Raw genomic sequence first — 25,916 nt, forward strand, 5'->3', positions numbered from 1 at the left:
GAAAAGCTCAGGCATCTTAGGCCTGAAACATTTCTCACCACACAAGCCTGAAAAACGAATTCAATCTCCAGAACCCACATTAGAATGAGAGAACTCACTCTCAAATGTTGTCCTCTGACCATCATGTGTATACACACACATAATAAATTAAGATTATGATCATGATTATGCTGCTGCTGTTGCTGCTGCTGCGGATGATGATGATGATGATAAACTTCACACTTTTGGCTTCTCTTTAAAAGCCAAATAGATCAGATATGTATGTAGGGATAATCTCTGTTTACTGTGTGGAAGCATCACCTGTCAGTAAAACTCTGATGGCCAATAAGTTGAGGCAGGATTAGAAGGTGGGACATCCAGCGGGGGGGGGGGGGCCAGTTGTGTATGCATTAGCAACAGGCTTTATCATTATTTAAATAATTATAGTTCCCTGTCTAGGGGGGGGGGGGGGGGACCCCTGGGAAATATGCAGGCAGGAAGATTCCCCAACCAAGCTCAGGAAGTCTGACCAGACATAGGAAACTGGGGAGTGGTAACTACCCACGTGGCAGACATAGAATAGTAAAAACGGGTTAATATAAACTACAAGCTAGTCAGGGGACAGACCTAGCTTATGACCTAGGCATTTATTCATAAATAAGGTTCTAAGTCATTATTTGGGAATTGGTAGAAAAGCCCACAGTTACATCTGTAAACACAGCCAACATTCGTGTCAGACCTTGATGATCTGGTAGTACACAGCAGTCACCCTTTGTAAGTACAGACCCCAGCATTCTGAGTTTTCTCTACACAGAAAACTGTGGCTTTCATTCCTCAGAGCCCTCGTTTGCCTCAACTTTTGTAGAGAACCTGGGTCAATTCCCAACACCCACTGGACAACTTATAACCATCAGTAGCTCCAGCTCCAGGGAAACAGAGGCCCTCATCTGGCCTCCGCAGGTACTGCATGCATGTGGCACACATACACACACGCAGGCAAACACTCAGAAATAAAAATAAAATTTCAAAGAGAAATCTAAGAGCTGAAGATGTTGAACATTTGCCTAGCATGTGGAGTGCTTTAGGTTTTATCTCTAGCACATTCACAGAAAAGCAAAAGGGGGACAACTATATATGCTCATGTATAAAGACACCAGCATTGCAATGTCTGCAGCGTTCAGCTTTAAGGTGGTCAGAGTTATTTATATCATTCTCTCAAAGAATTTATTGATTGGTTCACTGAGCTCTATCCCACACCAGACTACTGCGTGAGGTGACAGAGATACAAAGTCAGCACAGCCCTTGAGTTGTCCTAAGGAAAAGGCCCGGTCGGTCTAGACACTCTGAATGGGCATGCTCAGGAGACGCAGGAGCACCGAGCAGGAGCACCTAGTGCAGCAGGAGCAGGGATACTTCTTCCTAGCACGGACAGGAGGCTGGGGAAACCCCAGAGCCTGGACAGGAGAGGGGCCAAAAAGAGAAGGATCGCATCCCAGCCCATGGGACAATGCAGGCAAAAGCAAGGACATTTGAAAAGCCAGCTGCTTTAGCTTTGTCCAGGTCTCTTATTTTCTCGTCGATCTTAAACAACAGTTCACACAAAGAAAAACAACCAGAACAAACAAACAGAAACCCAACCCTTACCTTGCATAATGTAACCCAACATTCGCAGGAATGTGGTACATAGCTCGGCATGTACACAGGCTCAGGCCAGTATGAGGGAACAAGACACAGTCCCCCTGAATGGTGGACAGAATTTCACCACAACTGTTTGGCAAGTTTGTTTTTGTTGTTTTGGGGTTGTTGGTTTTTCAGGTTTTGGTTTTTTTTTTTTTTTTTTTTAATCTTTTTTAAAATCTGGCTGAAAATGAAAATCACCTGGAGGACTAAAGAGACTATAACAAAAATAATTTTTATTTTTGGTTTGGCAGCCCAAAGCCTCCCACAGGAAGCAGAGATTCCAGCACCCAGCTGGGGATGGGTACATTTTTACCCAAGAGCGCAGCTCCAGAATCACCTCTTCAAGGTCATTAATTAAGCATCCATTAAGCAGAAGACAGAATGCCGGAAGAATGGAAACTGGGTAAGTGAGGCAGGCCTCCCTCTCTCCAGCAGCATACATCCAGACTACATGTTCCCAGTTGAAATGAGGGCTGCTTAGTCCAACAGCAGACCTGCATCCCTACATACCTGTGCAGGTCCCCCTCCAGCAGGACAAAGGATCTGCACCTCTCCAGACATCAAATGGCCTTCGAGGAACAGATTCGGGACAAAAGCATTCTGCCCAGGTCCCTGCTGCCCATCAAAGGGCAAGCACTGCAGATGAGTGTAATGTGTGGAGACCTGCCAAGCCAGCTGAGTACTTCTCTTTGCAGATTTCCACTTTGTGGTCATGTAATGGCTTGAGCCATCCCGAGCCAAAAATGGCAAAGTAAATGTATGTGCCACTGAGATGATGGATTGGAGCAAGCTGCTTTGCTGAATGGACCAGCCTGGAGAGAAGTCTTCCTCATATCACCCGGCGCTAGCAGATGACCTTTCGAGAGCCAACACCAAACAAATCCACAACTAGCCAAGGTCAACCTGCTTGAACAAGAGGCCAAGCACTGAACCTCACTATCCTCCAACAAAACAAGGAGACACTCCCAGAATCCCAAGAAATCCACCGTTAGCCAAGGTCAACCTTCTCGAACAACAGGCCAAGCAACAAGCCTTAGTGCCTTCAACAAAACACAGAGACTCTCCCAGGAGTCCCACTCCCACCTAAGTAACCTCCACTTGAGTCAGAAATCAAGTTTAGAAGGGTATACAGTGGTGTATGGGAGGGTGGTCTATGGGAGGGTGGTCTATGGGAGGGTGGCAAAGGGGCTTTTGCTCCTTCTGGTAGTCCTTAATTTTCAAGTGATTCATTCCTTTTCCTACAGTCCTAACATACCCTGGCCAAAAACAAGACACTTTAGTCCAGGGCTTCAAAAGACATGGCAGGTTTTGTTTCAGGCCCTGCTAAAGCCCCCATCTCTCTCAGCTTCGGCCTCTTCTTCTCTGCTCCATCCCAAGACCACAGAATAGCATTAGCCATTGGAAATCTATCTCAGCTACTCTCATTCCTACTAAACGTCAGCCAAGACCCACCAAACCCATGCCAGCCCAAGGGGAGCCCTCATACCCAATGGCCTCAGAAACCGATGCGTATCTCCTCCACAGCACTGATGACTTCTGCTTTCACACTGCCTTTTGCCTCAGCGCATAGATGGACAAGGACCTGTCCCATTCTGCTTTGCCTTTTTATTGGTATTGCTTGTTGTCTTCCTTCACATCCCACGTTGGACAGCAAGTCACGTATCCCCAAACAGTACCTCCAAACTCTGATTTCCATCTAACTATCTCCCAAATGTCATGCCACCCAGACAGACTTGGTTATTCTCTCTGTGTTCTTAATACAATAAGGCCAGACTCACTTCCCAAGCTCAAGGTAGACTTCTCTTTCCTACCAGCAACAAATCCACAGCCCAAGAGAGAAAAGGCCAACCAACCATGTTGGAAAGGAAACAAATCCCAGCACTTGATCCTTCTGGCTTGCTTTCATATCGCACTGCGTTGGTGATCCCACGTAAGATCACCTGACAACTTGCAAAATTAACCCCTCTTGAACCTTGTAAGGGATTTCTAGGATCACTGGGGCTATCACCAATGCCAACACCCTAAGAGCTTGAACTCCCTTGAAGCTGCCACGGGGTCACACTAGTGTGGCTCTCTCCACCCAGTCCCAGTGCCAGCCAAACTTCTTCCTCCCGCATCCATTGGCAGAGGAATTGGGTCTTCAAAGGCTTTTTTAAGCTCTCCCACCTACTCCACAAATTCAGTAGGAGGAAAAATGAATGTTTCCAAGGCCTCTGAATGACACAATACTCATAAAGTACAAGAGAATTAGCTAGAAACTAGCAAAAAAAAATTTTTTTAGCTTCCCTTTAAAAATAATTATAAAACCACACATACTTAAAATGATTCAGAGTAACTTTATGCTTTTTCTTCTACTTGAATATGAATGGTTCCTTCCTCCAAGCTGATGGTTTCTTCCCTGCTCCCCACCCTAAGACTGTATGTTTAAGACTAAACTTCCACAGATACCATACCTATTCTATCTGATTTGGCGCCCTTAAGAACATCTCAACGAAGCCAAGCACAGCATATATGGCCAGAGACTACCCACTCAATACACCTTAATGCTACTTGCATTTAGTAGTAACAGAATTTGTATTTCTACTGCATAAAAAAAAATAAAATAAAATAATGGAATTTCTCTTCCTATCTTGTCAGCATTAAGAGCTCGGAAGAAATAGTACCTCTTGACCAAGGCCAAACCTGAATCTCAGCAGCAAAGGCTCCTGTCTAAGTAGAACCTACCACGATCCACTATTATCATATTTATTATCACTTTACCTGACATGCTCATTTCTATAACCCCAGGACCACAACAGTTCCTGGCTTGTGACATGTGCTCAATGTGAGCCAGACATGTAACCAGGTGAGAAGAACATGGCCAAGGGCTCTCTGAGCACACCCCGTGACATGGCTTCACTGGGATGAGTCTTCTGGTGCCATTAGCTATGATTCCTCAATTCTGTCACCACCTGGATACTGGCTCCTATGTATACTCTCTACTGTATACCCTAGCTGCTCAGACTGGGGTCCCCATGGAGACTCGGTTATCAAATTGGGCTTCCCCTACTCTGCCTCCATTCAACCATACACTATTTGAGAACTTCAGATATGGACTGGGGTAGCTGGCAAACTCACCCCTGGAAGCACATCTTCATGTCCCCCATTATCCTCTGTCACCACTAATGAACCTACAGTGAGGTGCTACAGATCCCATTATTGAAGTCTAACCCTCTTTGCCCGTTAGCTTCCTTTTAATCCTCAAACTTCCTCCACATGGGCCTGGGCCTGGTGTCCTTCCCCGGTTATCACAGTATTTATATCAATATCCAAAAACCATCTTTCATCTGACTGTTTTCCTACTTGGGTGTCCCTTAATGGCCAGCACCCAATCTAACATGTGCCTGTTGGTTCTGAGCCTGGCACACAGTAGGTATCTAACAAAAATCTATTGGCCTGAACCACACACCTTGTTTTCTGATTTACAATTCCCATAGCCACAGTGACTTGAAGGTTTTCCACACAACAGGAAGTACCCTACTGCTAAATGTGTTTGGTCAACCCTCCCTAAAAGAAATCATGGCCATGATCATCATACTGACGACAGAATGAAGAGAGGCCAATAGCTGTGGCACAAAGGGATGAGCTCAGACAGCCTTTCCCCCCTCTATAATCACAAAAAAACGTCATTTTCCTTCTCTGGTCTCAAATCTCTTCCTTGGTAAAAAGAAAACATCCAGCAAGAAGCAAACAAACAAAAATCCTTATTATTTAATTCTATTTACATAAACATTGGGAGCAGACAAGCCATAGAGACTGAAAGTAGATTACTGGACGCCAGAGGATGGGGAAAAGAGGGGAATAGAGACGAATGCTGATGGATAAGGGGCTTCGTTAGGGCATGCCAGAAAAAGGTGTTAATGATTGCACGACTTGACAATATGCTGGAAAATGCTGAGCTGCCTACTGGGAAGTGGTTGAACAGTAAATTTTATGTAGTATGAATTTTATCTGACCAAAAAAGAAAAAAACAAGCAAACAAACAAAAGGGAACAGATAAGACTAGAATAGAGGTTGAAAATTCGAGATTCAACAGGCCTTACCAGGCCTAGGGCATGTTCTGTGGACCTCAACAGAGTTTTCAGATTATTTGCACAATGTTAAATTCGTTTGTGTGTGTGTGTGTGTGTGTGTGTGTGTGTGTGTGTGTGTGTGTGTGTGTGTGTGTGTGATCTATACCTTAGCCCAGGGACAGCTAAGGTATAGACAGTCCCAATTAGACTGCACAGAAGGAGCGCTTGGGGCTCCAGTCTGATGGAGACACTTCAATATCCCTCTCAGGTGACACACACGCACATCTATACCTTCATACTTGAATCTAACATAGTTGCACCAAGCTAGCTTGGCACTCACTATGCAGTCCAAGCTACATTTGACCTTTTCATCATCCTGCTTCTAACTTCCAAATGGAGGGATTACAGGCTTAGCATCAAGGCAACGCAGTAGGAAGAAAGGTGTCCCAAAGGCAGGGCAAGAGTCAAAGACAGCCCTGCACCGACTGCTAGGAATCGCACAGGAACACCAAGCTGTCCAACCATAACATATATGCTGAGGACCTAGGTCAGATCCATTACAGGCCTCCTGATTCGTAATATTTTTATACTGATTACTCAGTGAAATCCTTTTTTTTTTTAAGATACTGGGTTAATAAAACATGCTAAAATGAACTTCACCTGTTCCTACTTTGTAAATGTGACTACCAGAAACTCATATATTACTTATCATATTCTATTGCACAATCGGACTGGAGAGAAACTTCTAGTGTTGAGGTCATAGCCATAATAGAAAACAGAACATAAGCCAACAGCCAACAGCTAAGCAAGGTATCCATCTCCCAGGTAGTTATCTTTCTCCCTAAGTGGGTATGATAACATCCCAAACCCTGGGCTTGGGTTTGAGGGGAAGCAAGTAAGAAAGGTAACTGATCGCACTCACACACACACTGCCTCACACATCCATCCTTCGTTCCTTCTTCCTGCTTTCTTAAAAGGACAAAGTTTGATCTCTTAGTTTCTACCCAGTTCTGCACAGCAACAGCAGATGACCCGGTGGTTCTCCAGCGACAACAGACAGATACCATCTGCACCACACACAAGAGACTGGAGCATCTTGTTGCTTCAATCTAGGAGTCACTCGAAGCTAAGGAATTGGGTCCAGTACTTCTAGGAGTGCCTTGGACTTCTCTGGCGAACAGTCTGACAGGCCAGCCTGCAAAGGGGACGTGTGGCCTGTAGAGAGGGAAGGAACTGATCACAAGCCTTTCCATGGCCAAAGACTGTCAGGATCTTTTAAACCTAGGTAGGAAATGATTATCTGCTCTGGATATTGTTTCAAATATAAAAAAGACCTGGTACTTCCTGTCTCGACACAAATTGTCAAGGTGATCAAACAGTACGGACAAGGAGGCTGAGTGTACTGCAAAGTGGCAGAGAGCTTACCTTGCATGTGCAAAGCTCTGGGTTCAATCCACAGCTCTATAAAAATACACACATGTGTATATATACATACCTACACATACATACACATACCTACATGTATTTTTGTATATATATTTGTGTGTGTGTGTGTGTGTGTGTGTGTGGTGTCATGGCACCTAATGGTTTGGCAAGCAGGCTGACAAGACTGTGCTGTGTGGCCCTGATCAGCAGGATTATCAGGAAGCCCAGAGCACATGCTCATTCGGTCCTCACCTGTGACCCAGTGGCATCAAGCATTGTCAGAGCTCTCTGAAGGCCACACATCTACACCAGAGCTGTTCCTGCTGTCCCCAGAGGCAACACAAAGGGCTCCATGCACAGACCTGCAAGTCCCAGCAGCCTGCGGATTCTAAGCCTTTAGCCTCTCGGAGAAGAATCATCACGGAACATGAATGTTAGGCAGACAGTACGCACAGATCGATTAGACCCCGGGAGGCTGGCTGCCAGAAGAAAGCAGTCTTTATCTAAGCCAAGCAGTCCCACCTCAAACCAGTAGAAAAGAGCAATTTCTTAAAGGACAAAAATTAAAGTATCCTTCCTCAAGAATATTTTTGTGACTAAAATATGGTCTAGAAATTCAATCTTTTCCTTAAAGCAAATTTCTTTTCTTTTCTATTGGTAGTAAGCACAAAAACTGAATGAACTGGTATATTCCTCAAACTAAATCCAAAACACCTCAAACTGCTTTCGAAGATGGGGATAAAGGGAACAAGCAACTGAATGGGAAAATGACATTTCTGTGCATTGGGGTTTTTGTTTGTTTGTTTGTTTGAAGACAGTCTTGTGAAGCTCAGGCTGACATCCAACTCCTTATATAGTCAAGGATAACCCTGGATTACTGATACTCCTCCCTTCAACCTCCTCAGACTCGGATCATACACCACCAGACCTAGTCAATGCCACACTGAGGATGGAACCAGTCTTGTCATGAATACTAGACAGTGACAGATGTCACTGACAGGTGCTGATTCCAACAGGGCATCACTGGGAGGGACCTCATGCAACACATTTCCCAAACCCACCATCCTGACTGAACATGCTGGAGAAACCCAGATACACCCTGGCTTCCATGTACCAGAGTCTAAATTCTTGATGCACAGGAAGGTATCTTTCAAGTCTTCCATACATCTCTCTCTTATCTTTTGCTGGCCTGTGCTCCTCCAAGGACTCCTCTGTTCTCCATCCCACCTCCACCCCAGTCTGCTCTTCAAAGCCTCTTCTACCTCCTTTGGCTGCTGCTGTTTCTTCTCTCACACAAGTATTAAACTTTCCAGAAACAAGTACAGCCATTGTTTACCAACATTCACGTGGAACTCTGACCCTCTCCTCCATCCGTTTCAGCCTGTACTCATTGCTCTGACTCTCTATGAGGAAGCCCAGAAACAGAGCTAAGCAGGAGACAGTTGTCCTTAGAAGGCAGAGGAACTAGGAGAGCTGAGTAACACGCAATGGAATTCTCCTTAGCAGAGAAGTCCATGATCACTCCCAGAGGTATGTCTCGAGGAGTAGTGAGCTAGTGAGCTACAACCCCGGCATGCTAAGCATCACTATTCGGACCAGCTCGGACCAAGTTTTAGAAATGTGATCTTTGTACAGATGGCTACTGGAGAGGGACCTCAAAGCAGCCACTATCAATCAGTCATAGCACTTTTGGCTTCCAACAGTTTCCTGCTTGACTATACTCATCACCATGCTAAATGGGAGAACCCAGTACATAGAAAGAGGAAAGTCTATGACTCTACAGCACGGAGCTACCCTCATGTTTGAGAAGTTAGCAGTTCTCATAGCATGACCTGTGAGCCTAACACCATTCAGAACTCTGGAGTTGGTTCATTACATGCCCTGAGGTGGTGGGGGCGGAAGTCGGAGGAGGAAGGAAAGACTCTGAATCGACCCAGCCTCTGCAGTCACGGAAGAAGCAGAGAGCATACAGCCATATAAGGGAAAAGTGGTTCCCTGTTGCATCTGCTTGCAAAGGGAGTTAAGGAATGAGATAAAGCGCATGGTCTGAGAAGGGTGACAAGCTGTGTTCTGGCCCGGCTGTGGATGAGCTGTGGGGCCTTGGGCAAGCTCCTGCCTCTGCCTGTTTCTAGTTCTCCAAAAAAGGGAGGGCAAACTACAGGTATTTGAATTCTCATTCAGGAGTGATATTCCACAATACTATAATATGTAGAACACTTGCTGTGGGAATTCCAGACAAGCAGGGAGGAGGGAAGATAGGAAAAGGATTATGGAATATGACAAAATCTGTTATTATTGATGGATGACGGCTCTAAGAAAATATCCTCTGTGGCTTCAAACCAAAGGCCAAGCACAGTCAGTGCTCACAAGTCATCTTCATAGGCTCTTAGTGGAACTATAGGCATGCTATACTTTTTACTTGTGGGCCACACTGAAGACATACTACAGGACAGTGACTTCCACTGGCATCAGTGAGAATGTCCTTATCCTAAACAAGACCAGAGCCCACGCTCCCTCATCTACAGAAGAGCAGAAGACAGGGAAGTCCACAGTGTGAGATTCCCCATCAAATGTGAAATGCCAGTTAGGCCACTCTGTAAGATCCCTGGGAGATAAGGACATTTAGACACCGATATGCTAACTCACCTAACTGTTCAGCGAAAACAGAAGAAGGCAAGAGATGATGAGAGCGATCTTTCTTCCCTCTACTTCCCAGACAGGCAGGTTGCCCTGGGGGCAGAGATGGATTTCTACCTTCAAGTCACACATGTGGTGGCTCAGGAACCCGGGACTGAACTCATATGCAAAGACATTTGTCCATGGGCAAATTGTTTCCGTCTGGCTGATTCAGTTTCCTCATGGAGTTACGAAGATTTGAAGGGATGACACGCAACAATGCTCAGCAAAAAAAGTACACTACAAAAAGGCTGTTGTTGCCTTCGGGAAAGGAGACCAAAGTTTTCATCCGATATCAAAAGTCCACGATGCAATAAAAAGTATGACCTGCTATTCAGCAGCCTGTTCCTGGCATGGAACTAAGGCCATCCTTTGAGAGGGAGCACTTTCCCCCAAGACTTCCTATCTCTCCAGGAGACAGGAATTAGAGGCTCTCTGTGCTCCCTGAACCCACAGGACAAAAGAGAAAGAATTCTGATAAGCTGCACTGAAGCACAGCAGGATCATTGTTGTGGTTGGGAAATGCCTCCCCGGATGGCTTAAGCGCCCCCCCCCCCCATTCCAAAGAAGAACGCAATCAAGGAGGGATCCAAGTCCAACTGCAGTTCCCACACATGCAGATTCCGCTCATACCTAGCCAGGCAGAGCGTCAGAGAGAAGGTTCCCGGCACGCTGGTGGTGTCTAGTCACCTCATCTGTTGGGGACCCATGCCACGCTGGAGACTGATAGCAGGTGCACAGGAAGGTGACATGGTGGACTGGTATGTGCAGATGACCCAAACCTGAGGTCCTGATCTGAAGGGCTGGGGAGCGATTGCACTCTCAGCTCTGCTGCTCTCAAACCTCAAGACCTCGAACAAACCACGCACGCAAGCACGCTCAAAATGACTGAGCCTCGATTTCCCCATCAGTAAAACCGAGGTGAGGAAATTAACTGTCCTGGACTCACAGGGGAGTTGTAAGGATCACATGAGATCATCTGTACAGACACTGAGCACAGTACCTGACACATGGAAGGGCTCATTTGATTAATGGCAGCTGTTGTCACAGTCACAGTTATGCTGAGGACAATGAGGCATACAGTAGGCAAGGTTAACATGACTGAAAGACTGTTACTTACTAGGTTTTAGATTGTTCAATGTTATTGCATTAAAAAAAAAAAAAAGACAACTAAAATCAAGGCAGGTTTACAGGGAGAAACAGCAGCACACGAGATCATAAAGACCCAGGTTCAAAACCACTTTAACTACATAATCCTTAAACTTGGGTTTGTGGCCCAGAAAGTCCCACACAGCCAGCAATGGAGAGGACACATGAGGGTCTAACAGAAAGGGCTGGCTCAAACACCACACATCTGCTCTCAGTTGAAACAGGGTCACCTCCATTAAATCAAGTCAGGCAACGCTAATACACAGTTACATCTTTGACTGACCAGCAACAGCAGATATATTATTAATAAATAATGCTCAAAGCAAAGGGTGTTTTGAAGTAAATAAGCATAAAAATAACAACAAAAAGACATCATTGATGAACATGGTGATGCAGTTCCCATGGCAACCCTGGCTCCCTATGTCCTTGGTTCCATCTGTTATCCCTCCCATACTCCCCACCTTGCTACCCCTCGGACATACTGAGGATGGATTCAAAAGGACTCGTGCTTTTCACAAAACAAAAACAGTTTCTTTCTGATATAAAAGAAATTCCTGTTCACCAGAGAAAGCAAGGAAAGCAATGGAAGTCTCACAATAAACGCACAGAGCCACCCTTCCAGGCTAACACGTTAACGTATTGCTGCCCTGCCCCTCCAGCTCTGGCCTGGAGGCAAATCATTCTTATTGAAAAACCGAATGTCACACTGAGTTTCCTAAGACAGCAAACATTTCCGAAGATTCAATAAAAGCAGTAAAAATCAGAGCAGTCTAAGACTGGCTGGCGAATGGAGACAATACAAGTGTATAATCGCCCGTCCCCCCTGCCCCCCCTACACACACACACCCAGCATGAATGCAGGCACACATGAGTTGGATCTGGCCTCAGATACCCTTGGAAACCTTCAGAATATATTTAAGAACATCAAGACAAGAAGCCCAGTCAGGTAGTGGTGCATGTCTTTTTTTTTTTTTTTTTTGGTTTTTCGAGACAGGGTTTCTCCGTTTAGCCCTGGCTGTCCTGGTACTCACTCTGTAGACCAGGCTGGCCTCGAACTCAGAAATCCACCTGCCTCTGTCTCCCAAGTGCTGGGATTAAAGGCGTGCGCCACCACGTGTTTTTGTTTGTTTGCTTGTTTGTTTGTTTGTTTTGGGTTTTTGGTTTTTTGTTTTTTTGGTGGTGCATGCCTTTAATCCTACCACTTGGGAAGCGGAAACAGAGGCAGGCAGTTATCTGTGCGTTTGAGGCCAGCCTGGTCTACAGAGCAAGTGCCAGGACAGCCAGGGCTACACAGAGAAACCCTTGGGGGGAAAAAAAAAAACAACATAAAAAAGCCAAGAACCCCACCTATTAAAACGATGTTCTTTTAGTATCAAAGTGTCTACCATTTCAAAGGAGCATTTTTGAAAATATTTTTTTTTAAATCCAAACCTCTTATGTGTACCTTGGCACAAAGCTGGGTCAGTGCTAAGACAGAATTTCAAAATATGCTTTAATTACTCCTAATGTCACTGATACCATCCTATCAGACTCACATAAATCAAAATCACGGTGATGAAGAAAAATAAAACTGAACCTTTCTGTAACACAGTGGTTGCTTAGAAAACAGGAATTTATGACAACTCCCTTTGATGCTACCCCATAAGACCACTTCCAACACAGTTTGTGCCGCAGCAACGGGAAGAAGGCTGCTCACCATCCCACTGAACTGTGCCATAGAGACCTTTCCAGAGGTTACGAGTATCTTAGGGTAAGGAGACTAAGCTAAGCCCTCGGGCAAGCTGGAGACCACCAAACAGCTATCTATCAGGAGTGTTTATGGACAGGCTCTGGGATTTAGCTGAGGCTAATCCCAAATTCAGAATTCGAGATTCTCCTGCCTCCACCACCTAAGTGCTATGACAGGTTTGTGCCACCACAAGGGTCAAGCTCACCTTTACCAAGTACTGAAATAGACCTACTGCTACATTTAAAAAACATGGGTCCCAACACCAGCTTCATAGTTAATGGGGACCTGAGTGTGTCACTGGCACTCGGAGTGAAAGATGGACTGGCCCTGGGGTCAAAGTGAGCCCCTATCATCCTAAGTGACTTTTCTGAACCATTACCTTGTCCCTTCACTCCAAAGCCAAAAACTTCCTTACATCAAACATGGCCTACTCCTCCTAGGAGATTGCTAAAATGCATAAATCATAACATTCAATTTCAGGATGACCCTTTAAAGCTACCATTGTATGATTTTTATTTAATATTTTTTAAAGATTTCTTTTTAATTGTGTGTGTATGTGTGTGTGTGTGTGTGTGTGTGTGTGTGCATATGAGTGCAGGTGCCCTCAGTGGCCAGAGGTGGCAGATTCCCTGAAACTGGAGTTACAAGCAGTTGTAGCTGCCTGTTGTGGGTGCTAGGAACTGAACTGAGGGACTCTGTAAGAGCTTTAAGATCTCTTAACTACTGAGCCTTCTCTCTCTGGTCCCTTTTAAAATCTTTCTTCTAAAAAGATTTAAAATTAAACGCACACATAGATGGCCACATACAGGAAAATCTGTGAAAACCAAGTGAGACATAAAGAAACGACAGGGGACTGAGTCACACAGTTGGTGGCCCAGGCTATTACATGTCAGCATTTGATACTTGTGTAAAATAAAGGCAGTGTGGTGCTTTTCAACAATGAAATGACGCTCCAGGAGATGACTGCCTTAAAATAGGTCAATGCAATGCTCTGGACTAATGGGACACAAGATCCTGTAAGTTCAAATCAGACTAGTGAGGTGCATAGGGCAAAAACTTTAAGCCTGGCTTATCTAGGTCACAGGAGTCCACTGACCTGAGTGGGTCACTGGCACTCGGAGTGAAAGATGGACTGGCCCTGGGGTCAGTGGTGCAGTACAATGCCTGTTGACATTTTCTATCATGCCTGCCATTTACCTGATACTATTCCTCCCAGAAAAGGAAGAACAGTTTCCTAACTAGGAGGACATTTTCATCCTTCGGTGCTAGAAGTGTGAACACAGAGCTACATCGACTGACTGTGTAGCTTCCAAGTGTCCTTACAAGTAGATTCCCTAGTCTTCAAGTATTTTACAGTGAAAGCATAGGGCCTTGCCCCTGCTGGCTTCTCTCATGCCTCAAGAATGACAAAGATGGTAAGTTCACTGGCATAAGCCCCAGTAGAACCTTCTTTAGAACCCAGAGAGGCCATAAATAGACAAGCAAAGGACAGGCAGTGGGAGCCACGCAGGAGCCTGGAGGAAACAGGATAAGCCTGGAGGAATGGACTCTGGAGACAGGCAAAGAATTCAGAGATGGCTGGGGGTGGTCCTGGAACCAAGTGAGACTGTCAGCGCTTTGAAATAGCTCACACGCTATTCCCTAAAGCCTGGACAATGGGCAGCCCTATGGCAGAGGTGGCATTATCAGAACTCCGTGCAGATTCTAGCTAGGTCCCCAAGACCCTGGCATCTTCCCACTGCTCATGAATCCTGTACACCGCCAGCCAAGTACAAACAAAGTCTAGCATTTTGAGCGTATCCCGTAGTTGAGAGCTCAGGGAAGGTACCTTCTTGCCTCCCCAGGTGAACCGGAGTCTAACAGTCACTTCACTAGGCCTGTGTACTCCCTCTGCAGTCTGCTTTTATGACAAAAGCCAAAACTAATAAAATGGATCTGTGTTCATAATTTAGTCTGGAAAACAACCCCTAGAGGTGTGTCTTAACGTCAATCCCAACTGGCAGGCCCTTGCCTCTCTCCGGTTGATGGAGCTGGTAACTAACTATATGTGGTCCAATTCAAACCTGTAAATTAGAATATTGGAACAGACTTTAAAACTGACTTAAAAAAAATAGCCCAAAAGGTCAAAAGGCCGTAGCTGCTACTTACTCCACACAAGGAAGCCTTGTCCCCTCAGAACAGGCGTGACACTCATGACTTTCACAAAAGCAAGACAGGATTTTTCTTCCTCCCAAAACAAAAGGGGGTGCGTACAGGGAGGAGGAAAAGAAAGAGAGCCAAACCCCTCAGGCTCCACAGAGGGAGTCAACAGCTAATGTCCTCAAAGTGGCAAGGCATCAAAGTTATTTTTAAATGCAGAAACAAAAATACAAAACAGGCCAGGCAGTGGTGGTGCACGCTTTTAGTCCCAGCACTTGGGAGGCAGAGGCAGGGAGGTCTCTGTGAGTTCCAGGCTAGCCTGGTATAAACCACAAGGTCCAGGGCTCCATTATACAGGGAAACACTGTCTCAGAAAAAGAAAAAGACAGAACCTGAGGAATCAAGGTGTTAGAGGAGAGAAGGTGAGACACCATGGATGATTCCTAAGACTATAGGAATGCATAACTTTGAGGGGTGAGATGCGTGTGTGCCTCTGGTCCTACTCTGTCACTCTCTTATTTCCTTGAAACAAGAAACTTCCTCTGAACTTGCAGTGAGGTCAGTTAGCTCCAGCAGCCCTTTTGCCTGGGCCCACCACATGCTGGGGCTACAGGCTCACGCACATGGCTCCATCCAGCATTTTTGTGGGTGTCGGGATATGAACTTGGATCCTTGTGCTTGTTCAACAAGTACTCCTCCCCGCTGAACCGTCTCTCCAGCTCCAAGAAAAACATTTGAAAGGAGAGAAGAAAAGAGGGGGAAAGGTTAAGGCTCTACAAGCGCAGATGCTTTCTAATTCTGGCCATTTAAAAGTAACTGTGAAAAGGCTATGTAAGCACTGTTCACCCCATTTTCCACCAAGAGCATTCTATTTTAGCTGTCCTCCTGATTAAGGTAATATTTTTCATTCTTTAGAAAAATTAGGAAGTAATCCCCCTCCATGACAGAAAGGTGGAAGGTCTTACATTCCCTTTCCCATGGACGTCCATATAAGGAAACACACAAGCTCTTTGGACATGCCCCAAAACAATAAGGCCTTTGCTTTTTTTGTGGTGAGAGGGAAATTATTTTATGTAGAAGCACAGTAAATAAATTGGCCTTTGCTTCATTTACCGTCAGTCAATGTCAAGTATTCGTTCTACAAAACCAGGTGGTTACAAAGCAAACACGCAACAACCAGAAAATCCATTTTTTCCAAGTGATGGAGTGATTTTTTTTTTTAAAGAATTTATATCTATAAATTGCAGCAATGAGGTAGGATCTTTACTGCGAATTGGCTTCATCCCAGCTGTACTGCTTTCTGGCTCTAACAGGAAGCCTCTAGCACACTTTTTTTTTTTTTTGTCTCTCCCTGCAAAAATCACTCACTATCACTAGGCACTAGCTTTCCCTCGGCTGCTCCCTGATTTCCTGTTTTATTCTCCTCTCCTGTGGGGACCTACCATGCTAGCCTGATATTCTATGAGGCTAAGGACATTGTATATTGCTTTCTATGTTTGCAGAGTAAACAAAAGTCAGGTGTTTAAAACTGGAATCCACTGTATTTCCAGCATTTTCTTAAGTCCACGCAGCCAAATGGATTCTGCTTGGTTCTGCTGTGGTCTTGGGAATTTATTTTTAATCAGATAATTAAAAACAAACAAACAAACAAACAAACAAACAAACAGAAAAGCCTAACCCCTGCCTGGAGACAATAGCACAGACCTGGGGGAATCGCTGTTTATGGAAGGAACATTTCTAACAAAAGAAACCAGGAAAAATAAGGGGATTAACTAGTGTTGGCCAAATTTGTATGGTTTTAGGGGCATCAGCCCAAGCTTCGCCCCATGTGCAGAAATCATCAATAGATCCAGAAGGTCAATCCAAACTAAGCCCTGAGGGGCTTGCCTTAGGGTTTGGGAGGAGAGAGGGTAATGCTCCTACTCAGGATCATGACTCCTCTCTGACCACCCCCAGCCCCCCCCCTCCCCACAAAGCTTCTTTCAAAATCAGGTCATCCTTACCCTCCACATCTAGAACTGTTTTACTTTGAGACTGGGTCTCACTCATGTAACCCACACTGAAGTCAGACTCTGTATAGCAGAGAATGACCTTGAGTTCCTCATCCTCCTGCCTCCACTCACTTCCTAAATAGTAGGACTATTTAGGCATGCACCACCACATCCAGCTTAGGATATTTTGGTAATCTAGATGCTAGACTCATCTTACAAGAGCTTTTTAGGTCCAAACGACTCTGAAACTAATTCTCATTCTCTCTCTCTCTCTCTCTCTCTCTCTCTCTCTCTCTCTCCCTCACTCTCTCCCTTCTCTCTCTTCCTCCCCTTCTCTTTGTCTATCTGTCTCAGAAATCTGTGCAATTCACATGGTTGCCTTTAGAGCTCTAATGTGTCTCATACAAAGCCTTGGCCGTTACAGGTCCAGGAGTGACCACTACAGAAACAAATCTCATCTGCTAATGCAGCCAGCTCTTAATCTACCTGCAACCTTACCCTCCAAGCCCCACCGGCTTCTAATAGGGTCTTCTGGTCAGATGTTACTGTAGCAATAAGCACACTGTGTTGTACCTATAGCATACACTTCCATCCATGTCAAGAAAGGACTGTGAGACAGGCATGGTAGTATCCACCTGTAACTCTAGCCTAAAGCTAGAGGGTCCATCAACACCAGCCTGGGCAAAGGAAAGAAAGAAGGAAAGAAGGAAAGAAGGGAGGGAGGGAATGAGGGAAACACTAAACAAGACTAGACAGGACTTGGCAAAGCTCACACTCCGTAACTTACTGGGGAGCACTCTACTGTGCTCTTCTGGGTAGTGACTCCCAGGCCCTCTCCTGATGAAGATATTTAAAAGGGGGGATGCATGCATGAAGGCATACAACAGGCAGTTCAGAGATCCCGGAGTATTTCCTCCAAGAAAGCCAAGAGATAGCTCTGGTTGAAAGAAATAAGCCGTTATGTTTCCAAACTAAGTTTTCTCCGGGCACAGAAGTCACAGAGGTCTATTCCCAAAGAGCAGCAGGAACATATGAGTTTTCACATGGTAGCAAATGTCCCTTTTGGATTTGTTTCAAACCTTGAGAGCTGATTTCTTGAATTACAGAGGTTATGGGGTGACTAAAAGGGTGAGGGTTCTGATGGAAAGAGATTCACTTCTTCCTGCACAAGAGGTCGGGTCTGCATGACTCCAGATGGAGGGGACGTACCACAGTGAAGTTCAACTACACCATTAACTGGCACAGCTTTTTAAAGCGTTGAAACACACTGCTCTACCCAGTAAAGGACTGGAATGCCAATCCTGGCTTAAATTAGCACCCATAAGCCGCCGAGGGAGGCGCAATGTCCTGAACAGCAGTTGGCTGAACACGTGTGAGGGACGTGCATCTGCCAAGCCTTTCATGTTTACCAGGAAGAAAGAGTGTTGATTTTGCAGATTTCTGATAATGTTTTCACAGCAAGTGTTATTCCCAACCCATTTCAAACACAATCTGAGAAACATGCTGTTGCTCACCAGTTCACTCGCACTTCAATGGCTCCATCACCCTGAGGTACAGAAGGTCTCTTCTCTCTTCTGACCACGCCTCCTCCACGCAGCCAAGAAGAAAAGCAAAAGGAAGCCAGGGTCTCTGCCACAGCAGGGCAGGGCAGGGAGAAGAAACTCAAGCTCAGATGTGCAACACCATGGCGTAGGACCCTAGCCCTAAGCATCTAAGACATCCCCATGAGGCAGAGAAGAGCAGGTTAGAAAGATTCTCACAGCTCTGTCTTTGAGTGGTTCTATTTACTGTTCTCAGTTTAAAAACAAGTCGCCCGAATACAAATAGGCCATGAAAATTAGCAAGGACTAGCATAAATTAGAAAGTTACTTGAGACAAAGACCAGACAAAGCAAGAAGCAATCTTACAAGGATGGCTCTGGATGCCAGGACAGAAGTCCTCTGGGCTAGAAGGAGCCACTAACAAAACATGCTGAGTCTGCCCAGGCCCTTTTGAATCCTGGTTCTTGGACTGTTTTACTGTTTTCTGATGTTCTTTTCCTATTTTCCTTTTTTTTTTTTCTTTTTACACAATCTAACATTGACTGTTTTGTAGGAGAAAGGGGGAGGGGGAACTGATTTATAAGAGGAAAAGACATTCTTGAAAGAGACCCAGAGAGAACGATATTTGAAGTAAGAATCTTCTACATGTGTGTGTCTTTCTCTCACACATGCACACACTCAGCTAGCCTTATGAGCAATCTGTTCCCGTAGCTGATATCCAGCATGTTCTGTCAGCTTCTGCCATACACTGATGAGGTGGGGGAAGTGTCTGGCCACTTCCCATCCTGATGCCGCTCTGTTTTGTTAATAAGTTTAGTAATGACCCAAACTTAGCTGGGGTCTCCTTAGAAGGACTACAGGGAACACTGATACTCAATCTCTTTCCATCCAGAAATTTCACTGAGGGGATCAAATCAGTTTTGGTCAATGGATTTGAGATGTCTACACAGATCAAACGGAAAGCACTCTATCTTAGAAACATCATAGTGAACCAATTATTGTCTTAGGGTTTCCATTGCTGTAAACAGACACCATGACCAAGGCAATTCTTATAAAGGACAACATTTAATTGGTGCTGGCTTACAGGGTCTGAGGTTCAGTCCATTATTATTATGGCAGGAAGCATGGCAGTGTCCAGGCAAGCATGGTACAGGGACAGCTTCACCTGAAGGTTTCTAGAAGACTGACTCCAGGCAGCTAGGACGAGGGTCTCAAAGTCCACCCCCACAGTGAAACACTTCCTCCAACAAGGCCACACCCACTCCAACAAGGCCACACCTACTCTGACGAGGCCATGCCTCCTAATAGTACCACTCCCTGGGCAAAGCATATTCAACTGACCACATTCACCATAAATGACCTATTCATAGACCCAGCACTCTGTAGATTCCACTACTTCCACCATGCTTATACTATAATTTCAGATATGAAATCAGCCCAGAGGAAGCTAAACAGTCACACAAATCAAAACAAAGCCCCAAACCCCGGTGACATTCACCAAGAATCCGTGAGAATGAATTAAGTGTACACTACAACGGTCACCAGCCTTCAGAAGCACACCAGGCCCAGAGACAGAAGTAGAGTTTGGATAGTCGTATACTGATAGTAGACATTGTGGCTTTTAACAGACCTCCGTCAAAGTCAGAATGGGATCCCCGGGGCTCGCTAGCCAAGCAGGGGGTCCTGAGAGTTGTGACAAGTGTGGTACGTACCACACGTTAGCAGTCTGAAAGTGAGTCAAATTCTCTTTGGTTATCTCTCTGATAGTGGTTCTCAGAACATGGCATTAGAATCCCTAAGATCTCTCTAGAGCTGAGAAGTCAAAATAGTTGAATGTGGCCAGAAAAATCTGTGCCTTTAGCCAACCACTCAACATAATTCCAAAGTGTAAGAATCACTGCTAATAGACTATCATCTACTGCAATGGGGTTTTATTACATTTAATAATATACATGGGGGTGCACCTGAGTGAAGTCCCCTAAGAAGGCTAGAAATTGTCCTGAAATCGCAGGTAGCTGTGAACTACCCAACATGAGGACTGGCAACCAAGCACCAGATTCTCCGCAAGGGCGGAATGAACTCTTAACTGCTAAGCCATCTCTCCAGCCCTTGAAATGGGGGTAATTAAGTCAAGGATCGGGTATCTCAATTGGGGAAGAGATTTAACAATAAACTAGTCACTGGCTGTAAGAAAGAGAAAAGTGGCTGGGCCAACTGGGAAGACAGAGGTTGAGAGACAATATGATCAGCCATCCAGTGCCACATGGAAATTCTCCTGTCCACATGCCTGAAGATCATGAGACAGGAGATTTTTTTAACAGAAGCTGAGAACTTGAGTCTAGATGACCTGATGCTTGTACCAGCAAAAAGACCCTTCCCTCAGTACCACATCCAAATAGAGAGCAAGCGCCTGAGGTCACCTAAGTTCTCGTGGAAGTTGCCTCCATCCCCTCTAGACACAGCCTTTGACCCAGGGTCACCACGGCCCACTCAGCTAACCCTAGCTAACCCATACCCCTAAGCTGATATCCATGTTTGCCCAACCATAAGAAAACAAGGACTTTTATCTGTCACCCTAAGGCACAGGCTGTGCTGCCTTATGTGACATGAGTGGGACTTCTCTAGGTGGAGTCACTTAGCCAGTGGTGATAGTCTACACTCATAATCCTATCACCAAGAAAACACTCAAATTTAGGGCCACTCTGGGCACAAACACAGGGAAGCAAACAAACAATATACAAACTAAAACAATAAACAAAATACAAGAGTGATTACCAGCCTACCACCATCACCTGGGCGCTTATTTAAGAGACCTGGGGCCTGGGGTGGGAATGGAATGTATGTAATTGGGATGGGGGGGTGTTTAGGGAAGAAAGGAATCAAGCAAAGGACAGTGGGGGGGGCAGAATGAAGAGGATGGTGGACATGCAACTAGAAAGAAGAATAACGACACACACACATTTCAAAAAGCATGCTGACCACCAAGATCAGATTTTAAAATTGTGTCCATACTGAACACAAATCCTCTGACCCCACCCCAGACACTGAGTTAGAAATTCTAGAGCAGTCAGCAACCTATGTCTTCACAAGCCTTCCATGTGTTTCTGACACAGCTAAAGTCTGGGGACTAGAGGGGTTATGCCATCAATAATGGCCCACAATGGCTGATAAACCAATGTAGCATCATTTGTACAGGCTTACAGAACAATGTCTAATATATTACCTTAGAGCATTACAGAGCAAGGCTGAGACAAAACAGCAGTACTATCCTGCCTTATAGATAAGGAGATTGAAGTTGAGGTAGGACTGGTAGATATTATCCCTACCGGGAGCCCTAGAGTCCACACACTCACTGACAACCTCATGGCAATTAGACTTAACTCCAAATAATTAAAAGTTACCAGCCCACACCAGTCTCTTCTCCAAAGCCCAGAGATGCCATTGCCAGCAGGAGTGAAATCTGTTATCTTTGTACCCACCCCATTGGTATTCCCCTCCCGGTAAGTATTTATACATTCTCATTAGAAATAAGTCCCCTTCTAAGAGTACCATAAACTGTGGTGATGAACCGAAAAGGTGATCTTAAAACTACTAACAGTCAGACCTACTTACTCTCAAAGCTGGCCTGACACAGGCAGCAGTGCTAGACTTACAGGCTGGGTACTGAAAGTTCACTTACAGGTGAAAGGTTGGAACCCACATTGCCTCTTCCTAGGACATGATGTGGAGACAGTGGCTAAAACCACCGGGTAAAGCCACAAAAAAACCTGTCTGCAAAAGACAGAGGCAGGAGGACCAAGGGGTTTAAGCCCTAGCCTCCAACATGAGACCAAAGCCCATAGCATTTAGCATCCTGAGCTGGTTTTGTCACCCAGAAGCCACAACACTCACCTTGAAGGAGAGTTTGGAGAGTCAAATGACAAAGTACACGGTGCCAAGCACACCGAAGACAAATGAAAAATGGCTGGTTCCAAAAAAGACTACGGGAAAAGAGGTAGGCCATAAGTTCAGAGGTTGTACCACCATCCCCTGTTCCCCTCAGCTTCTGACTTTCCGCTATCAGCTCAACACTCACCTCTTTGAGAGCCTCTTGTGGCCCCTAACTAAACATGGTCAGGTCTCTCTAGCATGTGCTTCCGTGGTCTCCAGCACTTCCTCACTGCAGCCTCACAATGATTTGTGATGACTTTACTCTTATTGACTTAATGTCTTCCCTATGAGCCGTAAGACTCATGAATTCCAGGTTCAACGTGTGATTTCTCCCTCGCACTTTGCCCTATGCCTGGAACACAGCAGACACTCAAATGTTTGCAGACTGAATCATCATCCGAACAGCGGGGCAAGGAAGGGTAACGGCAAGAGGAAGTCCTATGGGCAGATAGCTCACAAGTCAGAGGTCTGTGACTCAAGGCTACCTGGAGCACATGGAACCTTCTCCTGACCCAATAAAAGCTGTCTGGGGACGAGGAGAGAGCAGTCGGTGAAGACTTTACTGTGTAAGGACAGAGATCTGAGTTTGAGCCCCAGATCCAACACAAAAATGGTAGGATCCCAGAGGCTCACTCATCAGCCTGCCTGGTCTACTTGGTGAATTTCAGGCCGATGAAAGATCCTATCAGAAAACACAAACTGGGTGACACTTGAGCAGGAACCCCATCAGAGGTTGACTTCCATCCTCTACACGCACACATGTACACACACACACACACACACACACACACACACACACACACACACACCCCTAATTTGCTTCTGCTTTGTCACTGAGCCAAAATGGCTGACCGTGGAATGCACGGTGCTTAAATCCACAGGCATCCTCTTCTAATGGATGCGCACCAACCCAGATCTTGGTCGGCTCACAAGGTTTGCTTTAAATGAAAGGAAGATGGTGCAGGGTGCCATGCAAGTTTGGGGATTACTGCAGCTCTCCCTACAACAGACTCCAGCAGAGCCAGACATCTGCAGCAAGGTATGGAAAACAACGCTTCCAAGTGCAACTCCTGAGTGCCTACATGTACCGGGAACAAGCCTGGGAGAGCTTCAAAACCTATGGAGAAGGGCAGTCGCCATCCTACAGATAAGGAAACTGAAACTCTGGAAGGTTAAGCCAATGCTCATAAGCAAAGTAAATAAATAACACAGCTAGAACCTGGAGCCCAAACGAGTTGACTGTAAAGTGTGTGTGCCTGGGACGTATTCAACTACCAATCAGCAAATGGGATTTAAGACTTGGTGGGAAAAGGAGATAATTCCAGTTCAGGTTCTTCCACTGCTCTGTGACCCAGGGGAAGTGACCTCACCACCCCAGGTTCTGGGGACACTCCCTCTCCAGTAATGTAGGAGGACAGCACATGACCAGTTCAGGAGAGCCACAGTACTACTGAGCCCACAGAGTGCTTACCAGTCAAAACCTATCAGGAAATGACACCTCCCTGGTCAGGGACCCAGCCACACTGCAGTTGCTAAGCTCTCGCCCAAACTGGGGTTTATTAGAGGCTTTGAACTTCAAACAACAGAGGCTGACAAACTGTTTCCTAGGCCCCCTGAAACTGGCCTGGAACTTGGAATATGCCAACAATAAGCACTAAGGAAAAGGAGATTGCTTACATATATCTAAATAAACCCAACCCTCTCTTTCTGTGGTGGGGAGCTGAAGAAAATATATGCCGTAAAAGGAGTATAGCTGTCCTCAAACCTCCCTGGGCTAACACTGATCAGCAATCTTCTTTGCAGCACGAACCCCTCTGGGACGTGCCCAACATATGCACAAGTGCAGGGGCAGCCTTCCAACACCAGGGCTGTCAGCCGACTAGGTCTCCTTCGTTCCATCCCCTGCGCTGCTGTATGGAACTGGAATTTACAGTCTCTTCTCCAAAGCCTTACAAGGTCAAAAACGCTCATGTTGTATAATTCCTATGATGTCAAGGCTGTGGAGCAGCCCAGGCTAAATGACCAATTCAAATGACACGGCAGAAGCCTAAGAGCCAAAATGTGGAGTCAGCACCGGGCAGCACTTGAGCCTTTGAGCCTGGTGCTGGCCCGGCTTCAGCAGCACACAGGCCCACCCCTGTACTGGCTCCTATGCCCTGCCAGTTGCGACCAAGAATGTGCGAAGCCACCCCAACACCCTGCCCTATTGCCCTAGCACCATAATAGGGGACACAAAAGAGCTGGCATTCGTGTGAGGATGACCCAAGTCTCCCACTCCACAAAGCCCTCGGCGACTTTAATGGGTACAGCAAGGCATGGGGAGAAATGGCCAAAGACAGTCTGTAAAATGGAGCATCAAGGACATAAGGGGAAGAAAAGGACTACCCATCTTCTGTGTCGAACATCAAACCTGGCAAGGAAGCAGAAAGAATCGAGTATATTAAGTGGGGAGAAAAGGAAACATAAAGAAAGCGAAGTAGTGTAAGGAGCAAGACCTGGTCACGTTCCCCCATCCCAAAGCCACCATGGTCTTGCCCTGCCACAACCCATTCCTACCACCCAAGGCCCTTCCAAGGTAAGCCTTGAAATGCCTACCTCAATATCAAGCAGAAAAAAAACACAACAGAGCCAGGTGGTGGCGGTGCACTCCTTTAATTCCAGCACTCAAGAGGCAGAGGCTGGGACATCTCTCTGAGTCTGAGGCCAGCCTGGTCTACAAGTTCCAGAACAGACAAGACCACGCAAAGGAACCCTGTCTCAAAACCAACAACAACCAGAAAGACAGGACTGGAACTTACACTCGTCCTGGATTTGCCTCCTCAGTGGTTTAGATTACAGGCCTGTGTCGCCAGGCCTGAGTCTTAGCACATATTTCTTTCTTGTTTTGTTAATTACCATTCAATGTATTAGATGTCATCATGGTAGTCTCAAACCAAGTGTCAAAATGGATTCCTTGGAGCCCTTATTTAACATCTATACGTCTCCTAGTTTAGCATTTCCTCCATCAAGGTAAGGCCGCTGTACCAGATCCCGACAGTTCATCAATGCCAACTTTGGGAGTCTTGCAGAAAGTCTCTTATGGACAACAACATTATCAACAACAACAACAAAGACCTCTGAAGAGACACTGTGCCAAATGTTATTTTATGCCATTAGACCACACTCCAACAACTTCACGTCAATACTCAGAATCAGTGGGCAGAATGTACATATACTAAATGCCAGGGTAATGACTGCTAGGCCAGAGTTCTTTCTGCATGACCACCTAGAAAACACACTGGAGCCAACTTACAAGGTTGGCACTCGCTGACAGGAAAAACAGGCTCTGCTGTATTGTGCACTTGTTTATAGATCAGGACTTGACAGGTGCTTGCAGACATGAAGGTTAAATCGATCTTTACAACAAGCTCTGGGTCAATTTTATCAGCTCAACTTAGGAACAGGGGAAAATTTAGCCCCATGTCACATAATATCTGCACACCCTGTCGTCTGCATGTGGATGTGCCAAGAGGGAATGAATGCTAGGGTTGGAAACCTGCTTGCCAGACATAACATCTGAACAGCCCCTCCATGGCCATGACAAGGTAACTCACCTCCTAAACCATTACCTCACAGTTCTGCTCTT

The 25,916-nt window shown here is 45.7% G+C and overlaps 1 protein-coding gene across 40 annotated transcripts in view; it reads right to left on the bottom strand.

The window, feature by feature from the left end:
- The window catches only part of Sorbs1 (sorbin and SH3 domain containing 1), a 223,240-nt gene that overhangs the window by 162,066 nt on the left and 35,258 nt on the right, over positions 1-25,916 (bottom strand). The window contains exon 1 of one of the 40 annotated variants that reach the window (XM_029532536.1): positions 1,624-1,640. The exons of the other annotated variants lie outside the window; for them this stretch is intronic. The gene's annotated coding sequence lies outside the window, so the exon portion shown is untranslated. Of the gene's footprint in view, positions 1-1,623; positions 1,641-25,916 lie in introns of those variants that run through there. 40 annotated transcript variants of the gene reach the window in all.

Source organism: Mus pahari, chromosome 1, assembly GCF_900095145.1.
Source record: "Mus pahari chromosome 1, PAHARI_EIJ_v1.1, whole genome shotgun sequence".
In the NCBI taxonomy this organism is placed as follows: Eukaryota; Metazoa; Chordata; class Mammalia; order Rodentia; family Muridae; genus Mus; species Mus pahari.